The following is a 19,334-nucleotide window of genomic DNA, read 5'->3' as shown; positions in this document are numbered from 1 at the left end:
AGCGGCAGATTGCCGCCCACCAAGACCCTGGTTCTGTCTGAGTTTTCTGCCTAGGAAGTCTTTCCTCTCCATTGTCACACCAATTCCTTGCTCTTAGGGGGCATTGTTAGGTCATAAATGTAAATGATAATGTGGTCTAGTCTTACTCTATGTGTCAAGTGTCCTAACTTCTGTTATGAGTTGACACTATAAAGGGATGGCCGTAGCTCGTTCTGTAGGGAGTTGGGTTGGAAATCGCTGGTTTGACTCCCAATACGGACCAAAGTGCTGTGCTAGACTGGTAGCTGGAGAGGTGCCAGTCCAGATGTAGATGAGATTAAAAAAAATCCTTTAACAAAATGAAATGGAAATTTTAATCATCAGCGGTTGAGCTGACTGACTAGCGAGTACAAATTGAAAAGCAGGAGTAAGATATTTCATTTCAGGACCGGCCTGCTGTAAATGAATTAGCCACCGTGATAAAGCGAGGCATTACTACAGCACAACTGGAACACTTTGGGCAGGGTAAGACTTGATTCATAGCTTTCCGCCTGCTTTTCCCTTCAGGGGACGTCAACCTGAGTGCCACTACTCATGTCTCCCTGTAAGCTGCAAATCTTCCTTTCTTGCCTCTTTCCTTCTATTAACATGCAGAGGGACAGTCAGAAAATGTGAGCAAGGTGAGGTGTATTAAAACTACAAAGTGCTGATTAGAATTCAGCAATCCTGTCCCTTCGTTCCCCCTGGGTCCCTGCTATGGGTGAAAGCTGGAAATAAACATGAGGGGCGTCTAACTCCGTAGATCATTAACCAGACCAACCCCAGGTCACTGAGGCATGCTCCCTGGTCCCCAGACCACTGCCTGGAAATGAGGGCTGACGTGGATAAATAAATGATAGGAGCGAGGGAGGGGGTTGGGAGTAAGTGACAGAATGGGTAATGGTTAATGAGGGTGCCCTTGCTGTCCTCCTCACCTGTGTAAACCACCCCAGTACTTCTGTAGACTCTTTGAGCAGCTGAGACAGTTAGAAAGGTATTCATCACACATTACTGCGACGTCTTAGTCACCACAGAGATTCTATGGGCCAGATGTGCGTACATTTGCAATAGTAGCGTTATCAGCGCCATGGCCAACTATCAGCTTAGGTTGTCTTTACCAAAACTCCAGTTCATCGGGTAATCAGCACTTTTTTTTGCCTGTTATACCTTGAACACATTTAAAAGTGCAGTTGAATAGGAAATGTCAAAGAAATCCTGCTGATGTGTGTTATTTCTAGGGCTGTAATCAACCAAAGAAAATCTTGGTCTACTAAAGTTGTGAAATTTCTGACTAAAAATCGATTGGGGAGCGGTTGCGGAGGCGCGGGAAAAAAAAGCAATAGTAAATAACTGTACTGTCCCGCAGTACTTGTCCTTGTAGGCTATCTGGAGTATAGTAAATCGTTTTTGACCTAATTATTTTGCACTAAAATGTCACTCGCCTGTCAGCTCTGACAGCGCTGCATCAGCGCTCTGTGTCCTCGCACGGAGCGGCTGGACACGGAGAAACGAGTAGACTGTTAGTTTAAAGCTTTTACTCTTATTCCTGCTGGTGCTGTATATTAACAAGTTCTTAAAACCTCAGCCCTCCACAACAGCAATGGGCCTACTATCCTGAGCAATAAATTCGACAAATCCTTCCATGATATTATTTTTGCATTTGGATGATAGAGGCTTAACATCCAGCGGGTCTGGGGGGCTCTGAGGGACGCTACCGTAGTTGCAGTTGGGTGCGCCGGTAGTTATAAAAACGATTATTAGACTACAAAATATGTCAATTCTGATATGTTCACATAGCTAGCCTACTCCAAACAGACAGGGAAACCTAACGCAGACAAGTTAGCTTACCGTTTTTAGGTGATATGCCATGTTTGTTGTCGAGCTGCAATAGGCACACTGTTACTTGCAAACTTTGCATTCAACTTTTTCCCGTTATCTATTTTTGTAAAATGCTGCCACACTGACTGACTAGAAATTAAACACTCACAATTAAATAAATATTCAGCAAACCACTAAACCACTAAATACTTATGATACGGCTGTCATGGGCCCGCTGCTGTCTATGTCTGTCTTCCTTTTTTTTCCCCTGTGTGTCTGTGTATTACTGTCGTCCACTAGAGGGCTCCATTGGGGAACCTGGTCCAGAGGCGTGTCCAGACTCTGCCATCCTCTTTCCACACAGCTGCAACTCATCCTCATCAATCCAGCTCCACAGCTGCTAACCATCCTCATCAATCCAGCACCACAGTATATATACCCGGGCCGACCACCTCTTCGGCGCCAGTTTGTACTACCCCCTACGTGGTAACTAGGCCAGTCATTAGTACACGTTAATCTCTAAAACCTTGCTTCTGACAAACTTTGTTTGTTCCTGTCTGAGTGTCCGTGGTCAGTGTTTGCCGTTTCCTCAGACCTGCTCCGTGTGACCAACATTCACCACCACCACCTGCTTCTCGTCTGTGTGTTTTTATGTTGCATATGTTGTATAACCTCTTCTTTACCTTTTGACCTTGTGCTTGTGTTGTTTCTGTGTTTGGGTCCAACCTACCTGTAACAACGGCTGAGTGTAGACTGAGATATTCCCACTGCTGATGCTATGACTGTTTGAAATGATCCTGATGCCAATATTGTATGTTTTTATGTAATGCAGCGAGTAGTTTTACAACTGCTGGAATGGAATGTGAACGCTGAGTCAGAGATTCAAATGGAAATGGAGATTCTAATGGAAAAATCAGCGCAATTATGAGCGCAGAAATCCTTATGACAGGCTTCTTGTGGGATTCATGTAAGAATGGTTGTACATTGATAAATGCAGCGGCTGGAAATTATTGTAATTTAACCCTTGTGTTGTCCTCGGGGTAAAGTTTGACCCATTTTCAAAGTTTTTAATATCAGGAATTTCTTATCAGAAGAACCAAAATGTGACCAAAAAAAAGTGTCACAAGCAGAAAACAAAAAGCCAATACAGCTGGAAATTTGGACCCGGAAGGACAACAAGTTCATGGTTGACAGGAAGACAACATAAGGATTAAATATCACACCCCAATATATTCTCGGTTTTGAGGCCTCGCCCCTACAATTAAATGGCGAGAAGTAAATTAAGTAGAATTAAAGGCTGTAGGGAGAATTCAGAATGGAAAGAGATCACTGATGCGTTTAACAGTGTTGTGGTAGTAAATCAGACTTTAGTTGAAGTTTATTTAATTTATACATACTTGAAATTATTATTTATTTATTACATGGACAGTGCATGTTAATGAACATTTCGGTCAAGATGCCAGAGTTAGCAAAAAGGCTATTTTTCATCTGCAGTCCCTATACAGATGGTTTAAGTCACCCTAAAAGAAGTAAAATTACATATTTACATATCGTTTGCAATACATTTGGTAAAATGTACTATTAACCTAAAATGTACAATAGAAACATATCTGACCAACAATCAGACAAACATCAGACAAAGACGCGCGCGCACACACATGCACGCACACGCACACGCACGCACACGCACGCACACACACACACACACACACACACACACACACACACACACACACACACACACACACACACACACACACACACACACACACACACACACACAGCAAGAAGCCAGCAGAGGGCAGCGAGAGCTGGTCTAAAGGTTAATGGTAATGTTGACTGCTCCCATGGTTTATGAGCCACTCGATCTTGAATGTGCTGTATGTATTTAATTTTCTGATGGTTATGGTGGTTAGGTTCCATTCATTAGCACCTTAAACAGAAAAAGCAGTTTGGCCAAATACACTGTTCCTAAATGGAATGATACAATCACATTTCGCTGAACTTCTGGTTCTGCTCTGATCAGATGTCCGGATGTTGACAAATTGCTGGAGAGGAGGGGGATGAATAGTGAATCATTTTAAAGACAAGACATTGATTGGAACATTCAACCATGTTTTCCAAATTGTCTAATCTGTGTTTTTGTTATATTGGACAATGTTGAAAAATGCTTGGTTTCTGGTCCAGAATTTCAACAGTTCGTTTGTAAAGGACTGTAGAGGTTTCAGAGATGTAACACTAGCTTGTGACCAAATGTGTAAACAGTAAGTGATGTGGGAGAAGATCTAAAATCACTGATGTTGAATTTGATTCAATTACAGACCCTTTGAATCAATTAAACCCCCAGATATTTGTATCCTGACACAATCTACAGCATTTCCCTTAACACGAAAACATCTGGCTCAACACTGAAGTTCCTGTGGGACTTGCCAAAGAACCTTGCTACTGTTTTTGATGTGTTCAACTGCAAGCAGGATTGTTTCAGCCAAGGTGTAAAATTAACCATGCAGTTAGTGAGCTTCTCAGCCACCCGAGAGATATTATTACCATGAACATAGCATACATATGCACTGAAACATCAGCACAAACGGACAGGAAGTCCTTTATGTAAAGTGAGAACAAAAAAGGTCTTAAATTTGATCCTTGAGGAAGACCGGTGGCCAGACAAACGGTGGGTGAATTAAATGACCGGACTTTGACATGTTGGGAGTTGTCAGTGAGGTAGGACTCAATCCATTCAAGCAAATCTGAAGCAAAATTGAAACTGCGTAATTTTGTCCGCAAGATAATATCATTGAAAGTGTCGAAGACTTTCTTGAGATCCAACAACACGGCACCCACAACCTCACCCCTGTCCAACCTCACCCCTGTCCAACAGAGCTCTAATGTTTACAGTAAAGAATCAAGTCGCAGTCTCGGTGGAATAATCTGCTCTAAAGTATATAGTCTGTATAGTCCTAATAGCAATATACATTAGGACAATAATAGTAATCTACAGGCTACAGGCTAGAATCAAGTTGACTGTGTAGAGGAATTTTGGACAGATGTTAAATGTTTACTTTTATTTTTGTCTTGATGTTAATTGTCTTGTGTAACTACTTGTGGAGCCCAAAGTATCTTGAACTTTGAGGACCAAGTACATCCTTACATAACACATCACATCCATTGCATACTATATTTACAGTAATGAAGGGGTCAGCTGAGCTTATTTTATTTATTTTTTAAGGATTATTTTCAGGCCTTTATTTTTGACAAGATAGCTTAGTCATTAAATGGGAGAGAAGAGGGGGAATGACATGCAGCAAAGGACCGCAGGTTGGAACCAAACCCGCGGCTGCTGCATCGAGGACTGAGCCTCTGTATATATGGGTGTGTGCTCTATCAGGTGAGCTAACCAGGCCCTCTGTGAGTTAATTATTATTTTTTTGTTTTACCTTTGAATAAAACTCAGTTCAGATACATCTCCTGTGCTGTCCTGTATCATTTGGAAATCTGTACTGCAACAGCAGTGGAAACATTTAGTAAACTGCATTTGATCTACCCAGTGGCTAAATATGGGAAGTGTTGTGCATGAGAGCCTCACTACATTCCATGTATGCACGGCAAGCAAGTGATTCTGAGGAATTTCTTTCACGTGAGTCACATTATATTAACCTTTCTTTATCACAGTTTACACTTCTGAATGTTTCTGTTTTTATCTCGGGTTGTTCTTGACACACACTGGCTTACTGGTCTGCGTGAATCAGTGTCTAAAACAGCTGAAGGAAAGCAATCACTGCTGTAGCTACAAGTAACCTTTGGTGACAGCTCTTGGTTTGTCTGTTCAGTATTGTATTTTTATTTACTTGCTAACATAGCACTTTGTCCCTATCTGTTGCCCTCATCATCATTAAGTTTGGCACATTTTTATGTGCATGTGTTATGTGCATAATTTGTTTCACTAGGCAGTGTTCAGAAATCCTTTCCTCCACCTCAAAAACATTGCCAATCTCCGTCCCTCCCTCTCCCAACCAGATGTTGAGAAGTTGATCCATGCCTTTGTCTCCTCCAGGTTGGACTACTGTAATGCCCTTCTCGTCGGGATCCATGGCAAGGGGCCTGCAAAAGCTCCAGCATATTCAAAATTGCGCTGCCCGGGCCCTGACGAGGAGGCGCAAATATGATCACATCACCCCGGTCCTGAAATCCCTCCACTGGCTGCCCATTAAACGTAGATTTCAATACAAAATCTTTCTACTTACCCACCAGTGCATTCATGGATCTGCCCCTGCCTACCACAGTGAACTCCTCACCCCACACACCACCTCACGAAACCTCCGCTCCTCCATCTCTTCCAGCACTTTGAGATTTCTTTTGGAAATGTAAAGGGCATTCTATATAAAATGTATTATTATTATTTATTTTATTTTTTTCACTGTTGAGTTCCTTCTGACCTCTGTAATGAAACACTTTTTACTGAGATTTTCCTAAGGCTAGATTGGCTTTCATTTTCATTCCTCTTGAAAGGAATTTACCTCAATTGCTTGACATGTATCCTGTAAATCCACAGCTGCTTGGAAAGGATGACAATTTTTCTCACCTTTGAGTACAATAGGCTGTCATCACTGAGCTGAGGTTTGAGGTAGCAGCTTCAATTGTGAGTCTTTCACAAAGCGGTGTCAATGGGAGGAGGCCAGCTGGATGGTCCTGCTGGGCCGCAGCGTCATCCCAATGACAAATCATCGATCATCCTCCATCTCCGGCTGAGAGTTCGCTCGTGGAAGGCAGGGTCAGGCCTGTGCAAAAAGAGGGGCTTAGCCAAGACTGATCAAAAGCTGTCAGAACTTCAACTTGTCAAAGGACAGCCCTGTGTAGCATCAAGGATAGCCATATGCCTTTGTTGTTGTTTTTAAGTAGAAACACCGGATTTCTCCCCACAAGATACCTGATGACATCTGTTCTTGATTCATTTGGGTGATACAAGTGATACATACTAGTGACTGTCTTTTTAATTAAGGATTTAAAATACTGTTTATCGAACATCAACATTTCTTTTAACTTGACAAGCTGCATATCAATATCTTTAAGCTAAATTTGCTATTGATATTGTAGATATTGTAAACACTAGAATGTATCCACACAAGCAACGCTTGCAAGTGTCCATCCCCGATAGCACATTCCCACAGGTGTTTTGATAAAGCAAAAAAGTGTTCCATGTCAACGTCCTCACAATCATATTCAAGTCATATCACTAGCGAAGTATTTGAATTAGATTGTATGAGATGTAGCATTTCATTTCAAGGAGGCTCTCTATCACAAATACATAATTGTAAAACATACAGACAGAACAGCGTTACATAAACATACACTACAAATACATTGATACAGATGGCTTACCCACACCCCCAGTTGAGCAACAAAAAGAAATTAGATGCAATAATAAACCGGATAATAAATCAAATTCCATTTCAATATTGAACAATTGAAGCAGTTTGTCTTCAGCACAAATTGTAAAAAAGGTCAAGTAAAGCCCAGACAGTTTGTTTTAAAATGTCCTGAAAAAGTAAGTGTGTGGCGTTACACTGTAAATTCCAACAGCTGTCATAACTTGTATAAATGAGTTAGCTGTAGTCAGGTATCAATAATATGTGCTTCCTAATTGGTCTTACAAAGTAACAGTTAGTTGCATGGTGAAAAAGCTATTTAGTTGTTTTTGAGTGAATATAACTTTGTTTGAAGTTATCTTAACTTGCTAAGAGCGACTATTTGGAACTCATCCTAAGAGCAATCAGAGCTGGTTTTGAGCATGTGCAGTAGCCACTGTGACGACACATTTGGTGGAGATTTTATTGCTTGTGGTACCATAAGGTAAGTTTTCAAGCAAGTTAGGTTAATATTTTTGTGTGAATTAGTGTTTCTGTCTCCTGCCTCAACATAAGCTATCACATGTTAAACATTAACAAGCCAACAGGCAGAGCACATGTTCGAGCATGTTTTGACGGCTTTCCACCGCCATCCTGGGATTCACCTAAAAATCCATTTCAACTTAAAGTGAAAACGCTCACATTTTAAATTTGGCTGCAGTAATTTTTAGTTACGCCCCAAATTAACAAAGTGGGTGTATTTTGGTCAAATGTTGGGTATTAACACAGACATTTTGAGCTACAAATTAATGTATCAATGAAATTTGCTGCATCAATTGTCTGGATGAAACACAAAACAAGGCAATTTATAGGCTACACACAGTTTGCAGCCACATTGGTCAACAATGTTATGCCTGAACACTTTCACTGAACAATACTTCATGAACTCGTTCAAATTTTGGGCGATAGTGGCCTGAACGTAGACCTACTGTATTACAGCCTGATGAACGTTACTGTGAACTCGTTCATTCTGATGTCTGTGAACGGCATGCTCTCTCAGTTTAACTTAGTTCTATAGGGTGCCAGATTTCTATAGAGCCTTACAGGCAAAACCTCAGCTAAAACTCACTTTAAATAGGCCTTAATATGTAGCGGGAAAAAAAACACCCAATCTGGCAACACCAGCCACCAGCGTCGGCATGCCGCCTCTCCTCTCTAAGCGTAGCTCCCATGGCGCAATTTTTATGCTACAAAGCCATCACCCGCCGTTAGCATTCCATTGACCGCCGTTCATTTTTAAGTCACTTTGACAGCGAATAACTTTACATCAGAAGCATTTAAAGACTCCATTTGTTTAATTCTAAAGAAACACAGCAATATGCACTTTTATTAATGGGTTTGTATTTTGATTTATGAATTTTGCATAATCTTGAACTTTTTGTTCTATCCACTTCTAGAAACCAGATGTGACCACAGTGCGTACCCTTGTTCTCCAAGGCATCTGCTTCGTGATAACCCCACTAACTTCTACAATTCATATTTTAAGAGAGCACATACTGTATATCATGGTGGGTATAGAACAAAGATGGGCTGCGTGATAACTGTGCCAGTTCAGTGTATGCCAGCAAGGTGATAAAAAAATAAAGATGAAACTGTTACGGGGAAGGACGGACCCAAACGCACAGCTCACGGGTAAGGTATTTATTAAGTGGAAAAAGAGGGAAAGGGGAGTGGGTGGACGGAGGTACGAGACCCGGGGATGGGAGCCAGGAAACCAGGGAGGCTGAGGAATAGTGCGGGGAATGCCGGTGTTGAGTCCTGAGGGAACCGGGAGCAAAGGCAGAGGAGGAGAACGACGACGACACGGGAATGGCAGGAGGGCGAGTCCGGGGAGTAGATGGCTGAGGAGGAGACAGTGGGGGTCAGAGGCTGACAGGTGCAGCAGATGGGATGGAAGAAGAGGACCAGGAGGGGAGCCAGGAGCCAGCTGACCGGAGCGAAACTGAGGAGAAAAACACAAGAGAGGTAAGTATAGGAAATAACATGCAAAACAGATAAGCTACTATTTCTTAGCGCTATCGGTGCGAGGAGTTCACCCAGGTATTTGCTACAACGAGCAGGTGAAGACTGGAGTGAAGAGCCGGAGTAGATATATGGGTGGTGATGATGATGGCAGACAGGTGTGGAAGGCGGGCGCGGGAGCAGGTTGGCAGGTGTGGAGAATAGGCTGGTTGATTGTACACGGGGAGCAGGTGTGGGCGATCAGCTGGCATAGGCGATGAGGGGGAGGAAAACAAAAACAAACAGCAAGCAGAGGAGCGAGAACAAAATGCAGAAAAAAAAGAACAGAAACACACAAAAAAAATAAAAGGACAGACTCACGGTCAGCCGGGCCCCACCACAACAAAAACAACAAATATAACAGCAATGACATCTGAATACATTTTATATTCTGATAGACATCAGAGCTAATTTCATTCATATTATTTAGTGGATGTTTGTCAGTTGGGTTTGAAGTTAAAACTTAATAAAAAAAGGCTTGAGGGAAATGTTGGCAGGACAGATGACTTGATGATAATTGAGGATGCCAATTAACATTTACGAGTTGGAATGTTTGTTTGGTTGTATACAGGATTCTGATAGTGATGAGGCCTGGGCCCAGGTATCTGTTGGGTTGCTGACTGTCAGTGAAGACTCACTTCTTTCATCAAATCATCTCCTTTTGACCCAGTGTCTACTGCCATCATTGTTGAAGGAGTTATTGTAATAAACAATCTCCAGAACCTAGCTCAAGCACTTTGCCTCTTGTTTGTGTAGTCCTATGCAATACATTTGGACTACCCTAAAGCCATGAAAAAAAACATTCAACGAGTGATGCTTGGCGTGGAACAGAACAACCCCCCCCCCCCCCCAAACTTCAAACTCTCAAAAATCTTCTGCTGATTTAGAATGGTAAAAATCAGTGACATTTGGCATACATTCTCATTTGTTTAATAAAAATAGGTCCAGTTGTTTTTAATTGTTAACTAAATTGAGGCACTCCTTTCATCTTGTTTTATATCAGACTCTATATATTGGCAAGTTGGATTTAGAGGCTGCAGGTGTATGGTCATTTATACGTCTGTGAGATCGGTTGCCATAATCATTGTACACTAACTGCAGCTTCATTCGCAAAAGTGAACCAGCTGTTCTGGACTGTTAAATTAAAAGTCAGGGTTGGAATCGTTTTTCCACCAATGTATGTCTTTTTTATAAAGCCAAATACATCCATCTTCATCTTTTTATCTGGGATTGCGTTGTGGGGAAAAGCCAATTTCCCACGATTCTTACTGGAAGATTATCAAAGAACGATTTTGGTACCAATGTATATGGGCAGTGTTAGGGTTAGGACTGAATGTTCACACCCCTTGGTGTTGCTTTCACTCTGTAATTAGAGGAATGTTTTTATTTTTATATTTTTTGGCAGTATTTTCTGGTTCTGTGAGAAGAGATATTCCGTGGTTGGCGCTACTACCTTGACATTGATCATTTAAGATCATTCTGAATGTTGTCTTCAAGTGGCATTAATCGCTTATAGTAATTAGATCGCTAGACTAATATTTTTATCTCCTCGAATCAATAAAATTACTTATCAGCAGTGATGGGAACAACGCAGCGTAGTAAATAACGGCGTTCCTAACTTTTTTCCAGTAACAAGTAATCTAATTGATAACTCTTCCCATCTTTAAAACGCTCTTACCGTTACTGGCAAAAAAAGTTGGGTGTTTAAAAGCGTGCATAGTCGGACACACAACGAACAACACAAGCTGTCAGTCAACGAGAGACAGGTATGGCGTTATGAAATCAAGGAGGGGGTGGGTAACTTTTCCTGCTAAAGATTTCTCACCATGGTCACCAAACACAGCCCAGAGGATAAGAAAAGAGCTCTCAAAAATGTCTCATGCATTTCTCGTAGACAACAGGGAGGCATGTGTGAAACCAAAATGAGATAATGGCTTATTTCTCCTGATTTTCTCCTGAGAAAAAGCCTCACAAAATCTCAAATTAGGATTCTTTTGAATTTCTAACTAGATCCACCTAGTTCTAAAACATTTTTTTGATTTTTATCAAGTTTTGTGCCTCTTTTTTTATCTCAGGCAGACATATCAGAGAGCTCTCTTTATAAACTCAATCTATTTTCATCTCTAATTCATGCATTTCATGCTAAGCTCACACAAAGCAAATAGCTCTCCCCAAGCACTCTCTGAATTCTCATCTAGACTGTTTTCTTAAAAATAAAATAAATGAGAATACTGCTAGCTTCACCCACCCGCGCTGCTCGCTGTTCAGAATGACAGACGTGAGTAGATGTATAAGCCGGATGAAGACCTTGTAAGGTCGAAACGTTGCTTGAAATAAATCTCACACTACTCAAGACCATCACGTTTCACTCTTTTGAGTTTATTTACATTTTTAGAGGTGTTTTTTGCACTTTTTGGATATCCGTGCTGACTCCGTGCCGCTCCATCTTCCACTATGCTAACCGTGCCAATCCTAGCTACAATAGAGATTCCTGCAGCTACACAACCTTGGCGGGGCCCACAACGGAGCAGCCCTGCTGCGGATGGAAAGCCGAGAAAGAGGCCCCTGAGGAGAAGATGGCCTTCCAACACCAGAGAGGAAAAGAGGATCCTGGCTGCAGAAAATATAATACACCACGGGGTGCTAATACAATATAAAATAAACACTTACCTGAGATAGAATACTACATAATAACAGCAGAATAATAAAAATTAGAGATGAGCCAAGTAATCGGCTGAATCAGGTCCGGGGGTCTGTTCCGTTAACGTTTAGGGTTTCTTCAGCTTCAGGTTTGTTTTTAACTTCGGTTTGTAGTACTTACATAGTAACCAGTACATTTCTAGTCACCGTGGGGTTTCAGACATGCTGCTTGGTTTTAATGTGAATCCGTTGCGTCTGCCGTTGGAAATATATATATATTTTTTAACCGTCAGCTGGCTTCATTAAAGTCAATGCAGATCTGAGAAGCAGCATCTGCCCGCCCCCTCTCTCGCTTTCTCTCTCTCTCTGTGTCTCTCTCTTACTCACACACACACACACACACACACACACCAAAAACAAAAATCACACTGATCATAAAACTAATTAAAAGTTAAAAAAAGAAAGTTATATTGATTATGAAAACTCTTGTTCATTACATTTTACTCATAATTCCAACCGCTTGTGTTGTATTCATTGTTGCAAAACTTGTTGTGTATATAGTTTGTTTGTTACCATGACAACACCATTGATCTGAAGCTAGATGCTGTCATGTAAATAGTTTTCTAATCAGCAATAAATATAACAATTTCTGTTCAACACATATCAATTGCATGCTTAGAATAAAATACTGGTTAAAGCCCTGCCCATTTCAAGACAACCCGGTCCACTTTCGGGTTAAATTCGGTCAACTTCTGGGTTAGGCCCCGCCCAGTCCCAGTACAGATACGGATACAGATAGTTCATGTGGTAAACAGATACAAATACAGATACAGATAATGCTGTACTCGCTCATCCCTAATAAAAATACACATAATGGTTGATAAGCAATTTATTTCACATTATTAGATATAAGTTGTTTTGCGAACAACGGTGCTAAAAGTGGGTGATATAGTTTTGTTTTTTTAACACAAATCATACCACTTATCTTTTAAAAAATATACATATTATATAAAAACAGAAAGCTAAAACCTTTTTGGGAGCAACAATGAGAAGTAAGTTGTAGGTTGGGTTTCTTGTGTGGGTGTGGTGGAGTCGCTGGGTATGGGGACATGTTCTGGTTTGTGCATTAAGTGTATGGTATATTGACGGATCCCCTGTTACATCGCCACTTTCATTTCTTTCTTACCTAACCCGCCCGTACAGTCACGTCTTCCGCCTGGGGTCTCTGCCTCTCCCACACAGATTCCATTGCCTGCATACAGTGTATTATTATTCATATAGACATGGTTTCTCTCCCTGTGATCTGAGTTTGATTTGTTTCAAGGTGCACTGGCACTCCATTGAACTTTAATTCCTTCCCTTTTGGGGCCTCTTGGCTACATTTATTTTCAGGTTTTAAGCTGAAACTTCCGGGACATTTGAGTTTGAGACAATTTTTACCTCATTTGGAAATTCACAAGTTTCTTTTGTAAGAACACAGTAATTCAATCTGGCCATATTTGATCTGCATACCATCCCAAAATAACACTGAATAATTTTTCCTTTGATTAGCTTTAACATACTGATTTGAAGTGTAAACCGTTTCCCTATTTGAGCTCTGTTATATGCCTTCACAGCATTATTATGTAGTCTCTGACCGAGAAACTGTTCCACAAGAGACACATTGTGGTAGGTTAGCCAGAGTGGCTAGGATGGTGGTAGGTAGGCAGAGTCAGACATTGTATGTTTCCAGAGCTGATTATTTATTCCAGTGGTCTGCAGTCAATGGATAAGTAAACAATCAAAACATACAACAATTACATATTCCAAAAAAGCAGCAGCACTAACAACAGGCATGCAAGCCTCCCCTCCATGTCCTTTCTCCCCGGAGCACAAATCCTTCCATTTATATAGGGTTGTCAATTAACAGCTCTGTGGTTCAGTCCATATCATCCTAAAGCAGGTTGATCTACTCCCTAAAATAAATACCTTACAATCTCTCAACCTATGGAACTTTGTTACCAGTTCCCTCCTAGCTTACTGGCTGCAAAACAGGTCAGGGTTATTCATGCCTTTTTTTATATAATAACCAAAAACAACCAAAATAAACATTTCTAAACACAAGAAAACCCTCTACTTGGTTTGGCCCGGTGATGTCATCCATGACCACCCTATTCCTATAAAACAGGAAATACTTAGGTCGGCCCCTCCCCAAACAATTGTACTGCATGGTGGAACTGAACAAAGGAACAAACAATTGGAAGTATCAATACAGGGAAACTTTAAACCGTGCTTAAACTTGTAACCTAATAAAATGGAATGGAGACTAACATGACTGTGTGTTTACTTTACTAATGACCTTGACGGGACAAGTGGTGAGCAAACCCACTTCGTCACACACATCATCATCTTCAAGACAGATTGAATGATGCCCCAATAATTGCTACAGTGCTGACAACATTGCTGGCTTGTTCACTAACGTTACTTGTCCTTCTGTCCAAGAACTCAGAGGCTGCAGCGTTCAGTTTTGTGTTTTGTGGTTCAGGTTCAGGTTTATTTTGGGTCCCATGTACAAGACAAAGTGAGTGATCATTTTTGTCTTCAAAGTGAAAACAAGAGTGTGTCCACAGAGGTCCAAGAGTTGTCTCTTTCACTGTCTGCTAGATGAACAAGCAAGTGCATATTAGCTGTCATGTATCGTTACCATAAAAGACACTCATCTGAGAACAGAAATTCCACAGCAGTTTTTCAGCATGATCTATTTGTGATTATTGACTCAATCAGAAGAATGAAGATAACCTCACCAAGGAGCAGGAAGTGGTTATGGTATAGGCCTGCAAGAATGCCCCTGGAATACAATACAATAAAATGGACCGATACTCAGACATATTAAAGAACATTGTGTGAGAAGCCACAGAATGAGGGACTTTAATCAAAAATGGTGGTTGAATTTCCTTCATCTGTTTGTCTACTTCACTGATCGACCTGGCCATACTAAAACTACATTGTAAAACTCTGTGGAAAACCATTAAAACATCATCAGACGCATGACTCCCAGTAGTACAGAGTGCACGGAGTCTATGCCTGTACCCAAGACCAAACCATAGTTTTTTAGTCTGTTGAGACAGGTAGGGCCTTCACCCCACGTACGATGGTTCTGGATTCCTAGGCCAACTTAGCATTGTCTACAAACCCCTACGAGGGGACCTTTGGATTTGCCTCCTGAAAAGGAAAAGCATGACCATGACCTCTCTCCTGTCTTTACTGTTTGACCAGGCTATTCACACTTCAGACACCCAAACTGTCCATTGAACTGAACAGAATTGAGGACTAATGCTTTAACTTGCAAATCACATGTTCCAGCAGTGGTAAAAACGTTTCATATGAAAGGTTCTTGAGCTCCTGTAATCTACTTAACTCATTTATGACAATAAAAAGGCCAAACAGAAAACTTTGAGGACTTGAAAATGGGCATGCCATCAGTGTTCCAAGTTAAAGAAATGTTTTGCGGATCACTGTGAGATCCATTGCAAGTTGGTAATTTCTAATTAACTTCTCCATCGACTATTTCCTCAATATAGCCATGACAGATAGTCTATTAAAACAGATTTTCAGATTTTCCTCAAAACTTTCCTTAGCAAACAATGACTTAAATTGTTCTTCAATAAGAACCTCATTGAAATAGGAAGTTGAGCCCCCCCCACACACAAACACACACTCTGACAGGTTCTGAGCATGTGTGTGTGGATTCAGTCCTGTGTCTTATGTGTATAATAATAACAACAGAGTGAAATCTTTTTAATTTACCTTGCGGGATTAATAAAATAAAAATTATTATTAGTATTGTTGTAGGAATAAATTGTGTTCCAAAGTTCTACTTTTGCAGGGAGGAAATTGCATTGTCATTAAATTGGTGAGTAAGTTACAGTGGGGTTCGAAAGTTTGGGCACCCCAGGTAAAAAAATGTATTAATTGGCATAAAGAAGCCAAGAAAATATGGAATAAACTCCAAAAGGCATCAAATGACAGATTAGACATATGTATATTGTCACAAAAAGTTAGACTTTGTTTCAATTATTTACACTTTCAAAATAACAGAAAACAAAAAAAATGGCATCTGCAAAGGTTTGCGCACCCTACAGAGTTAATACCTTGAATCCCCCCCTTTGGCAAGTATCACAGCTTGGAAACGCTTCTTGTAGCCAGCCAAGAGTTTTTCAATTCTTGTTTGAGGTATCTTTGTCCATTCTTCCTTCCAAACATAATACTACATTTTATTTGTAGTGCACTTTACATTTAAACAAATCTCAAAGTGCTACAGGTAACATCTTCCAGTTCTTTGAGATTTCTGGGCTGTCTGTCACGCACTGCTCTTTTAAGGTCTATCCATAGATTTTCAAATATTTTAAGGTCAGGAGATTGTGAAGGCCGCGGCAAAACCTTCAGTATACGCTTCTTGATGTAATCCACTGTGGATTTTGAGGTGTGTTTAGGATCATTATCCATTTGTAGAAGCCATCCTCCCTTTACCTTCAGCTTTTTCACAGATGGCATCAAGTTAACGTCCAAAATTTGCTGAAATTTTATTGAAACCATTTTTCCTTCTACTCATGAACTGTTCCCTGTGTCACCAAAGCATGATTGATCCCCCCATGCTTAACAGTTGAACAGAGGTTCTTTTTAATAAATTCTGTCCCTTCCTTCTCCAAACGTACCTTTGCTCATTACGGCCAAAAATGTAAACCTCATCGATCCACAGAGCTTGTTCCCACAATGCATCAGGCTTGTCTACGCTGATTTTTGTGGTGAGGATGTAGAAGAGGTTTTCTTCTGATGACTCTTCCATGAATACCATGTTTGTACAAGTATCTCTTTATAGTGAAATGGTGTAGCATAACTCCAGTGTCTGCCATGTCTTTCTGGATGGATCGTGCAGTCAGACGTGGGTTTTGACTTCATTTTCTATAAATCCTGCGAGCTGTTCAGTCTTATATTTTTCTTGGTCTTCCAGATCTTCCTTTAACTTCCACTGATCCCGACAACTGCCATTTCTTAATTACATTCCAAACAGAGGATATTGACATCTGAAAACACTTTGCTATCTTCTTATAGCCTTCTCCTGCTTTGTGACCGTCAACTATTTTCAATTTCTGTTTTCTAGACAATTGCTTAGAATAACCCATATTGCTGATTGTTGGGGCAAGGTCAGATGAGTCTGGGCCTTTAAAACCTTGAGATTGTCATCACCTGGTCTTTCCAGACGATGATTGAGAACAATCCATGACACTGTCAGGTCTCAGCTTTCCAAAGGGGGCGGTGCATGCTAGAAACCGCAGAGTAACCAAACTTAAGCAGACGCTTTTATTTTGAAAGTGTAAATGATGGAAATAAAATATAACTTTTTGTGACATATTATACAAATGTCTAATCTGTCATCTGATGCTTTTTGGTGATTTTCCCATTTTTTCTTGGCTTCTTTATGTACATTTATACACATTTTTACCTGGGGTGCCCAAACGTTCAAGACTTTTTATGTTAATAAAATGCAATATAAGGTTAATGCTATCTCAAGTAAATGCTCATTTTCCCCTCCCTATAAAGATAAAAATGTAGATCCTACTGTAAAATCATCAATTGTCAAACGTTTTGATATCAAATGGCAGCATAACATTTTTCTTAATAGTTCCTTAAGTGCTTGGTGTTTTAATTTGGTATTTTTCAACAATATTTGGGCATCAATTCTAGAGTGTTGTAAAATGATAACATGTAACACTGTGTCACAAAAGGTATCAGGGCAAACATTCTGAAATGAGTACTTTAGAACTACATTTACAAAGGCTGTACCATGTACCATAATGGATTTCCAAGGGGAACATTCTAAAAAAGACATGCCTAAAAGAGCACGCATACCACCGAAGAAGATGAGACGGTGTGAACCAGAACCCGACTCACCCAAAGATGGCCAGGATGGTAACTGAATCATTGTCATTTTACTGCACATCTTTTTAATGTAATGTTATTTCTTTAAATCAATTTTTCTTAATTTTAACTTATTTTGGTTGATATTATGTTAAAAATCTAACAATATATTTAGTTTCTAGGATTAGGGCCACAATAGACTAACGTGTGATGTAAATTAGTAAGATAGCAAAAAACAGAAGAATTAGGCCATCACAGTAGGGCTGCACAATTAATCTCAATTGTATTGAAATTGCAATATGGGGGTGCATGGTATGTTTTAGTGGCACTAAATGTCAAACGATTCTGAGCTGCAGAGACCGGCCTACAAATCTTATTCTACAGACTAAAGAACAAAAATTGTTTGGTAAAGATCCTCGCAAAAATTAGACCAATCATTTTAACTTCTTTCAATGTTAGTAATTTTGAATGAAAGTGAGAATAATAATAACTAGAACTGCACGCAGTTTCAACGGGGTCCAAGCCTCCCCTCGCCAGTCGTCCCCAGCGACCCGGGGAGAGCCCGAAAGCGGAACCCAAAGCGAACTACAGAAGCTTCGCTTGGTCATGAAATGCGCACACAATTACGTAGCAAAATTCTTCATACAACATGTTGTCGTGGCCATCTGGAGATGCTACACACGGGGTTTCGTGCAGCTCTGTCTTCATTGTAGCGCCACCTGCTGGTCAACGTGTGTAATATTTGGTAGGTCTGGTCGGCTACCCACTGTACATGTATTCTGTTAATTTCAAGTAATTCACTTTAATGCAAGCGGTTAATCTGAACGTTGGACCATAGGCCACGCCAACTTGATCCAATCAGTACCCCACTGTAAGGGCCAGCTCAAGAGTGGGCCTAGATGGTATCCATCAACTTTTGTAAAATTCGGATTAGCGGTTCATGAGATATAAACTTGTTGTATTTATAGCGCCCCCTAGAGGCCAATGTTTGTCAAATTTGTCTCAGAGCCTCAGAAGGACATAGCAAGTGATATTGTAAAGTTTGGTTTTGATAGCATTCATCTTGGCCAAGATATAGCAAAGTCAGTTTTTTCATTGTTAGCTAAACAAATTTGTTTGCGCGTAATTGCCGCAATTTTTATTCTATAAAAAATCTTTATGCAACTTTTTGTCAGGCCAGTCTGAAGATGCTATGTGCCAAGTTTCCTGCAGATCCATTGCACGGTCTAGGAGGAGTTCGAAAAAGTTTGTTTACGATAAATCGCGATTTTTCACACATAAACGTCTAGGCGGAAGTGGGCGTGGCCTACATCACGAGATTCAGTAGGATCCAGAGAACGCGTGGATGTAAGGTTTGTTAATGTCCGATGTACGGTTTGGGAGTTATAGGGCAAAACGCGTTTTTTGTGGTATAGCGCCACCTAGTGTCGGAAGTTGGACAATTATTTGCGCCTGAGGTCTCTGCGGAGTTTTGGACCAGTTTTTTGTGGTATAGCGCCACCTAGTGTCGGAAGTGGGACAATTTTTTGCGCCTGAGGTCTCTGCGGAGTTTTGGAC

General features: G+C 40.6%; 1 long non-coding RNA gene across 1 annotated transcript in view; it reads right to left on the bottom strand.

The window, feature by feature from the left end:
• Positions 1-1,808: 1,808 nt before the first annotated feature.
• Positions 1,809-19,334, bottom strand: part of LOC117952722 — a 22,696-nt gene continuing 5,170 nt past the window's right edge. The window contains exons 2-3 of the long non-coding RNA XR_004658490.1: positions 4,076-4,078; positions 1,809-1,820 (exon numbers count right to left, since the gene is read on the bottom strand). This is a non-coding gene — a long non-coding RNA (uncharacterized LOC117952722). The remainder of the gene's footprint in view (positions 1,821-4,075; positions 4,079-19,334) is intronic.

Source organism: Etheostoma cragini, chromosome 11 (genome assembly GCF_013103735.1).
Source record: "Etheostoma cragini isolate CJK2018 chromosome 11, CSU_Ecrag_1.0, whole genome shotgun sequence".
Lineage (NCBI taxonomy): Eukaryota > Metazoa > Chordata > Actinopteri > Perciformes > Percidae > Etheostoma > Etheostoma cragini.
Note: the sequence above shows the minus strand (reverse complement) of the source record. Positions and strands in the feature narration are given on the sequence as shown.